We start from the raw sequence: 7,817 nt of genomic DNA, 5'->3' as shown, positions 1-7,817 counted from the left end.
ACGCGAGCTCCGCCCGGCGGCTCTGGTGTGTCCTTCTTTGGAAAGACTGATATTTCCGAGATTGTCGTTGTGTCAGCCGTAGGTGGCCAAGCGCCTTCAGGTCCGCGGTCTCTGCCACTAAGTAGTCCAAATTGAGTCCCTCATATACTCGCGCCGGGGAGGGGAGTGGTGGTGGTGAGGCAAAACCACGCCTCTGTGGGCGGGGCCTCTGGTGACAAATTCGATGGGCGGTGCCTCTTCGGCCACCTAAGCTTCGCGGGGACATCTCAATCTTTTATCAGCTCTGCAGTCGTTTTGTATTCTCCCAGCTAGTTTGTGCAAGTCACACTGGTGATATCTTTGTGACTAGTTTAAATAGACATAATCAGTGAATTCTGAAGTTATGATAATAATGCACGGATTATTATTTTTGTTGCATTACATATTTGTATATGGAAACACGTGAGCGATGGTGTGGTGAATGGAAGTCAGGGGACATCTTGTGAGAATCAGTTTTCTCCTACTCTGAAGGTCGTAGGGATCGAACTCAGGTAGTCAGCGTTGGAGCCAGGCAACTGTAGCCGCGGAATCTTCTTGACGGCCCCATTTTATTTTTTGAGATATTCTGTACCCCAGGTTTACCTGAAACTCCCGATCTCGGCTTTCTTATTGCTGCAGTTATGGGCATAAGTTTGGGCACATGGCCTTTATATATTTCTTTATGTACTTATATTTCTTTGGGAGCACAATGAAAAGGAACCGCCTGATTTGATTTAAATAAAATCAGAAGAATTCGATTAAACCTAAATAATGAAATTATAGAATTTAAAAACATTTTAGCTAATGATTTCATTATAGAAGAGTATTAAATAGTTTTTTGTGCTTGAAATAAATAAGGGAAGGAATAGAAAGGGTCAGTTTAGCTGAGCATGGTGGCACATGCCTTTAATCTCAACTCAGGAGGGAGGGGCAGGTGAATCTCTCTGAATTTTAGGCCACCCTGCTCTATATGTGGAGTTCCAGGCTAATCTGGGGTTACAGAATAGAGAGGTCCTGTCTCAAAACAAACAGAGCCTCCTTCGATCCCTACTAGCAAGTATTTCTGGAGATATTCTCTGTTCTTTCTCCCCATTTCTCCTGCTGAGCTGGAGCTACTATTACCCCTTTGCCATCTTTACTTGATTTTTCATCTTCTCTGGCTCCAAACTCCAACCTAGTTTCAGATATATTACACTTTTAGGTGCAAAAAAATACCAATTCATTTATGGTTTTCCCCTTAAAACTGTTGAGGAGAAACTGAATTAAATTTATGTTTTGACTTAATGGTTGTATAACTGTTTAAATGTTTAGATCAGTGCTTGCCAATATAAATAGAGTGCTAACTACATATGTAATCTTAAAAATATTTTTTTAGACAAGGTCTCACTGTGTAGCCTGTAACTCATTATCTAGATTAGGATGGTCTTGAACTCACAGAGATGATCATTCTGGCTCTGCCTGTGTAATGCTGTGTGAGCCACCATGCCCATCATAACTTAAAAAATGTTAGCAGCCACATTAAAATATAAAAGCCAGATTAAATTAATTTGAGTAATATATTTTATTTAACTCGCTATAGCCAGGATACTATCATTTCAACTAATGGTCAATATTAAAGTTGAGTTGTAATTTACATTTTTCCTATTAGGTCTTGGAAATTCAGCATGTATTTTAAATGTATATACTTAATTTAGTTGCTTAATTTTATTTGTGTCAATATTTAAATTTCCTAAGATTTATAGTTGGAAAAGCTAGTCACAACCTCAGTTTTCCATAATTTCAATAAATTACAATCCTCTTTAATAAGCCATATTTCAAATGTCCTCGCGTGCAATTAATGAATATTGTTTTGGGAAGTATGCTAAATTCTGTTTAAAACATGACAAAGCTCATAAAGAACCACATACACTGTGGTGGGTGGTGGTCTTATTCCACATGCCCCAAAGTCTCCCTGGTATGAAAATCCCTGACCAGACATTCGGTCTTTTGTTTACTGGTAACCAAAGATATCCTGATTATGTAGAACTAGAGGTTTGTTTAATAGGGGAACTCGATTTAGACCGGGATTTGGAAGAAGTGATAATTAATGGGAAATGTAGTATGATTTGAGTGGAGGTGTGTTGGGGGCCAACTTTTAGCAGAAAGCGGCTATCAGCTTTGCAGCCATCTTGAGCCCTATACCCTGACATGAGACTTGGATTACAATAGCCTATAACAGCTAAGCACACTCCGATAATCTTGGTTTAGATACCTTGAGATTAAAGGTGTGTGAGATTAAAGGTGTATGAGATTAAAGGTGTGTGACTTAAGAGTGTAATTTAGAGATAAGATTTAGAGATAAGACCTAAGGGCATGATTAAAGGTGTGACCAAAAGGCATGGCTTAGAATTGAGACATATAAAAGGCAGAGACAGAACAGAACAGGGAATCAGACACAGCAGAGAGAAGACAGGTAGCAGGTACTTGAAAGAGAACTTGGAAGAAGTAACTTGGAACTTGGAGGGACTAGGAGCTAGGTACTAGGCACTAGGAACTCAAGACTTAGGACTTAGACGGAAGAATAAATGGGATTGAATTACACTCTGTCTGGTCTGCATTCTTCCAGTCCGTCCTCACTCTCGCTATTGCTGAACCCTGACCCGCGGACCGGAGCTTGGGCCGGGATACAGTGGCCGCCCAAATGTGGGTCGGCCCGAGTCTCAACATTTTGCTTGGGCCGCAACATTTTTTGGCTGCCCCAACAGAGGTTACTAGAGAGAAGAGCTTCATGAATCCTGAAGGAAGCTGTGAGACTGGAATGTAAAGCATGGGTACATGGAGAGTAGGGGGAGTTGAAGAGTCCAACTTCAAGCCTGCTGACGTCAGCCATGTAGAACAAAAGCTCAAGGTTTCAGTCAGCTAATGGTCCCGAGGCACAGCAGGAAGCTCGGAGTACTTTGTGCTTTGAAATAAACCAGTATAGGACAATGTTTAACTACCTACCTCTTCTTCGAAGAGGAAAATATTTAACATTTCTCAAATGACACTGGTTCTCTGACAGAACAATTTAATTGCAGACTTTAAGTGTGAAAGTTTGGAGATATGAGATCATTTGGAATCATGTGAGAAAATAGTCCCTTTTCCACTATTAACTGACCAATTATAAAACTGGAAACTCTGGTGTGTATACATTTGATGAAGCAGTCCTTTTAAGTCTAAACTCACTTAAAAACTCTTCCAAGTGTTTTAACTTAAAAATCGTATTTATTATTTACTATTGTGTGTGTGTGTAGGACAGAAGACAACTTTCAGGTGTCTCTTCTTTCTTTCCGTCAAGGGTTCCAGGATCAACCTCTGATGTCAAGCGTGCATATCAAGGGCTTTTAACCATGGAGCCATGTCACTAGCCCACAGATGTTACTGTAAGTGATTGCTCTAACACCTCTGCTTGAGTGCCCCTCCCCCTCCCCTTCCTCCTTCGGACTTATAAGGAGTTACAGACAGCTGCAATTGTGAGTTGCTCAGTGTGGGTGCTGGGAGCCAAACTTGGAAGCACAGAACACACTTGTAACCACTGAACCATCTGTAGCCCTCCTACCCCAACTCCCTGGGTTTTTGACTTAGGCGCGTTGTGATTGAAAAGTTTTAAAAGATGTATATGCATCAGTGAGAGAAAGGGAATGAGAAGACGGTCTCTGTGGCTTTAGAAGATTGTTGTGTGTGCTTGCAGATGGACTGGAAGGTGAAAGAATGTGGCTAGACTGCTTAGGAGACTCCTGGCCCAGTGGCCTGCTGCATCCATCCCTGAGGTAGTGGGGGAGGAGACGCCTGAGACAGCCAAAGTCAGGCGTCAGGGAAGCAGCCGCCGCTGGAGACTACTGGCATATAAATGAAATGTAAAACAATGTATGGGACTGGGGGTAGGGGTACAAGTTGGAGAGTGGTGGCAGCAGCAGCAGATCTGAGTTCCAGGCCATCTGGGTGTGTAGAGTGAGTTCCAGGACAGTCCAGGCTACACAGAGAAACCCTGTGTGGAAAAGCCAGAAACAAAACAAAATGAAAAAACAAACAAACAAACAAACAAACACCCAATAGGATTGGCTGAGATAGTCTAGAGAGAAATTGGAGCAGGAGCCTCCAAGAAGAGTCCAGGCCCTAAGGTACTTTAGGCACAGCCCGCTTGAAGTCAGGGTAGTCATCAGGGGATCACAGAGAGGAATGGTAGGCAGAGGACCACCTGCTGCAGTCCTTTGTTTTCCCTGACCGTAGGAGACACTGATTAGATTGGATGTTTTGAAGCAGTGGGTCCAGTTTCAGAGTGCTTTCAATTCAGTTAGCTTGATTGCACAATGTCTGCTCACAAAATGCTAAGCTCCGCTGGACATGATGGTACATGCCTTGAATTCTGGCTCTCAGGAGGCAGAGGCAAGTAGATCTCTGTGAGTTTGGCAACTAGCCTGGCTGGTCTACACAGTTCCAGATCAGCCAGGGCTAAATAGTGAGACCTCATCCAAAACAACAAATAAACAATGGCAACAATTCTGAGCTCCATGCTGGGCCTCTGGGCTCCCGGTCAGGGTGAAGCACCTGGAGCATGCAAAGTGCATCTTAGAACAGGCCGTGAGGTTGTTCTCTGTTGTTGGGGCTGACTTTTAGCAGAAAGCGGCTCTCAGCTTTGCAGCCATCTTGAGCCATATACCCTGACATGAGACTTGGATTACAATAGCCTACAACAGCTGAGCACACTCCGATAATCTTGGTTTAGATACCTTGGGTGTGTGAGATTAAAGGTGTAAAGGTGTGTGAGATTAAAGGTGTGTGGGATTAAAGGTGTGTAATTTTTTTTTTTTTTTTTTTTTTTTTTTTTGGAGACAGGGTTTCTCTGTGTGGCCCTGGCTGTCCTGGAACTCACTCTGTAGACCAGGCTGGCCTCGAACTCAGAAATCCGCCTGCCTCTGCCTCCCAAGTGCTGGGATTAAAGGCGTGCGCCACCACCGCCCGGCTTAAAGGTGTGTAACTTAAGAGTGTGACTTAGAAGTGTAGAGATCAGATTTAGAGACAAGACCTAAGGGCATGATTAAAGGTGTGCCCAAAAGGCATGGCTTAGAAATGAGATATATAAAGGCGAGAGGCAGACAGAAGAGAGATGAGAGAATCAGACACTTAGAGGAAATATACTCTTTAGGGAGACTCTTTAGACAGTACAGCTAGACTTGGGACTTGGACCATGAAGAGAGACTGAAGAATAAACGGGATTGAATCACACTCTATCTGGTCTCCATTCTTCGAGTCCATCCTCAATCTCTCTCTTGCTGAACCCCGACCCGCGGACTGGAGCGGCAGCTTGGGCCAGGATACAGTGGCCACCAAACGCGGGGCAGCCCAGGCCTCAACATTTTGCTCAGGCCACGACATTTTTGGCCGCCCGAACGTGGGACTAGTGCAGTTCTCGACACTCTGTTGTTGACATTGTAGTCAGTGGCCCCATTAAACACAATGAGCCAACCAGGAAAGCAGGCTACTTTATATGTTGATACAATATCTCACTGTCAAAGTAATAAAGGAATATTTCATCTTAACAAAGAATATTCTAGTTCTTCAGTTAGATATCTTTTGAGAATCAGTACACAAAAGGAACTATTTTAGGCAGTTTGTACACATTGTTAAGAAGGTTTGAGAAACTGTACATAGTTTGCTATGACTTAAGTAGTAAATACCTCAGTCTAGATGACTTAACAGAAATTCATTTTCTCCCAGCTCCGAGGCTGCAAGTTAGAGATCGGGATGTTGGCAGGGCTGTTCATTTTTTCTTCCCTTGTGGGGAGTCGACAGAAGGTGGCTATCATCCTTGCGGCCATCTTGAGCCATATGCCCTGAGAAGAGACTTGATTACAATAGCCTACAACAGCTGAGCACACTCTGATAACATCTTGTTTTAGATACCCAGGATTTTCCCTTGGGTGTGTGAGACTTAAAGGTGTGTGACTTAGAGATTAGATTTAGAGACAAGACCTAAGGGGATGATTTAAGGGTGTGACTTAAAGGAATGGCTTAGAAGTGAGACATAAAAGGCGAGAGGCAGACAGAAGAAATTATTAGACATTAGGCACTTAGCAGTTGGAGAAAGAACTTGGAACTTGGAGGCACTAGGGACTAGGAACTAGGAACTAGGGACTAGCAACTCAAAATTTGGGACTTTGACTAGGAAGAGAGACTGAAGAATAAACGGGATTGAATCACACTCTGTCTGGTCTCCATTCCTCAAGTCGGTCCTTACTCTCTCTTGCTGAACCCTGACCGGAGCGGCCTGGGGCAGTGCAGACTCTAACAGTTTAGCCCCCAAAGCTTTTGGCAGTGCGGGTTCCAACATTGATAGAGTGGTCCATGACATTTTGGCCCCTAAACGTGGGGCAGAATGGTTCTTTACATTTTTGGCACCCAAGGTGGGGCAGCAAGAATGAGAGACCCAGTGAGGGAAGTTACTGGAAGAAGGATCTGCCGAAAAATTCAGAAGTGAAATGAAGGTGATCACCACAGGAATCTGCTGTGTTGAGAAAGGTAAGTCATGTTAATGAAAATGGGGCAAGAAATAAGTCAGCCTGAACTCAACTCTCTGTTTTTATTTTGTTGTTTGCTGCTCACGTGTGTTAATTGTTTGCTTTTGTTTCATTGTTTGAATGCTGTCTTTCATGTTCAAAATAAAAATAAATGTATTTATCCAAATTAGAATCTAAAATACAACCAAAGGTTGATGATAATTTGTCAGAGCCAGATTGTACTAACCTAGAGGAAGAGGCAGCTGAACATTACGACCCTGAATGGCCCTCTTCCCGAAGACCCCCTCCCTATGTGCCTCTGCCTCCAAGTGCTCCCCCAATGAAGATGGTGATTGTAGATCCCATAAGGGAGTTATAGGAAAAAATATCTGTTCTTAAACAACAAATAGAGTTAGAAAAAGAGTATCAGGACTTAATTAATCAGCTATAAAAATTAAAGACAGGGAAGATGTCTCCAGAGGTAAACTGGAAAAATCCCCCGGCTCCTTGCATTCCTCAACCAGGAGTCCAAAGACAGTCCCTATCACCTAGCTTAAGATTAGCCACAGATCATCCAGAGAAGGGAGACGCTGAGGCTTTCCCTGTATCAGAGACCAGAGACGATCAAGGGATTACTTGGAGACATCACACAGGGTTTAATTTTCAAATTATTAAGGAATTAAAAAAAAATGTGTATCACAATACAGTGCCACTGCTCCCTTTACTCTTGCAATTTTAGAGTCTGCCGCAGAGGAGTGGCTGACTCCTGGTGATTGGAGAACTGGTGAGAGCAGTTCTTAGCGGTGGTGACTATCTTATTTGGAAATCAGAATATCATGAGAATTGTAAAGAAACAGCTAGGAGAAACATTCAGGCAGGCAATGGTTGGTCCTTTGATGCCTTAGTAGGAGAAGGGCAATTTGCTTCTAGTGATAACCAGATGCAATACGACCCAGGCTTATTAGTTCAAATTCAAAATGCAGCCATGAAGGCTTGGCGTAAACTCCTGGCAAAAGGAGAGCCTGGTGCATCTTTAATGGCAGTCAGACAAGGACCTGATGAACGATTTTCTGATTTTGTTCATTGATTAATGACAACAGCAGGGAGGATTTTTGGTAATGCAGAGGCAGGAGTAGATTATGTGAAACAACTTGCATATGAAAATGCCAATCCTGCCTGCCAAGCGGCCATTAGACCCTACAGGAAAAAGACAGACCTTACAGGGTATATCAGACTCTGTTCTGACATAGGTACTTCCTACCAACAGGGCTTAGCTATGGCAGC

The 7,817-nt window shown here is 43.2% G+C and overlaps 1 long non-coding RNA gene across 1 annotated transcript; it reads left to right on the top strand.

The window, feature by feature from the left end:
- The first annotated feature begins 1 nt into the window (after window position 1).
- LOC143443610 (uncharacterized) lies at window positions 2-6,556 on the top strand. Its single transcript, XR_013112743.1, has 3 exons — window positions 2-100; window positions 3,335-3,419; window positions 6,441-6,556. It is a non-coding gene; the product is annotated as an uncharacterized LOC143443610 (long non-coding RNA).
- Window positions 6,557-7,817: the final 1,261 nt, after the last annotated feature.

Source organism: Arvicanthis niloticus, chromosome 1, assembly GCF_011762505.2.
Source record: "Arvicanthis niloticus isolate mArvNil1 chromosome 1, mArvNil1.pat.X, whole genome shotgun sequence".
Lineage (NCBI taxonomy): Eukaryota > Metazoa > Chordata > Mammalia > Rodentia > Muridae > Arvicanthis > Arvicanthis niloticus.
Note: the sequence above shows the minus strand (reverse complement) of the source record. Positions and strands in the feature narration are given on the sequence as shown.